Below are 1,134 nucleotides of genomic sequence, written 5' to 3' on the forward strand. Positions count from 1 at the left end.
ATTTACAGATGTCCTCATAGGAATGGTACCGGGAGTAAAGGTGCCTTCTGTTGACATACCAAATGAAGTAAAATCAGGCTGTGAAGATGCAAATATCACCTCTGAGAGGGCAGCCACCTCAACTCCCAGTCGCTTCAATTCCCGCGATAGCAGAGGTAACCGCTCATCCTGCCGCAAGGACCGGATGTTCCAAGCGCCTACCCGGAAAGCACGCCTGAGGTTAAGCCTCGGGTGGTCACTCCGGGTGCACGCCACCTCTGCCGCTCCCGCCAACACAGCCCCAGATAAAGGGGGTCGGCAGGCTGTGGGACCGCCTATCCACCTGTGGGGTTCCCGAGGGCTTTCCCCCACAAGCTTCATGGTGGGTTGGCGCCTGCCGGGGCGCAGGCGGGACGAGTAACTCTCGCTCCAATCCTGCACCCCGACATTTGCCCTCCCAGCGGGACCCACAGCCCGCCTTACTTGCTGGGTGGGAGGGACACACCCCTCCCCCCAGCATTTCCATTTAAAAAAGACGTTGCCAGAGGGTCATTTCTGGGGGGAGGAGGACTGGCAAGGCCCACCTCCCCCGAGCCGCCCCATTTCCCCCGGGTGGCTAGGGGGCAGGAGTTTGGTACGAAGCCAGAGCGTGTCCCACACGCCGGTGGGCCATAACTCCGTACCTCTGGGGCCTCCTGCTGCTCCGAAATCCCCCACAGATTTAGCCTGGGACCGCAAGGTACCCAGTTACCCATGGGTGGCCACGAGGAGGCACTGCAGAAGTCTTAATGATGGAGAGGCTGTATATATGTATATATATATATATATATATATATATATATATGTATATATATATATATATATATATATATATATGTTATATATATACATATACATACATATATATATATATATAAAATATATATATATATAATATATATATAATATATATATATATATATGTTATTATTTTAACGGTAGGTTCATGTTTGAGCCGCCGTGGTCACAGCATGATACTTAATTGTAGTTTAATGTTGTGATACTCTTGGAGTGAGTACGTGGTAGGGTCCCCAGTTCCTTTCCACGGAGAGTGCCGGTGTTACCTTTTAGGTAATCATTCTCTCTATTTTATCCGGGCTTGGGACCAGCACTGAC

The sequence above is a fragment of the Penaeus monodon genome, chromosome 16 (assembly GCF_015228065.2).
Source record: "Penaeus monodon isolate SGIC_2016 chromosome 16, NSTDA_Pmon_1, whole genome shotgun sequence".
In the NCBI taxonomy this organism is placed as follows: domain Eukaryota; kingdom Metazoa; phylum Arthropoda; class Malacostraca; order Decapoda; family Penaeidae; genus Penaeus; species Penaeus monodon.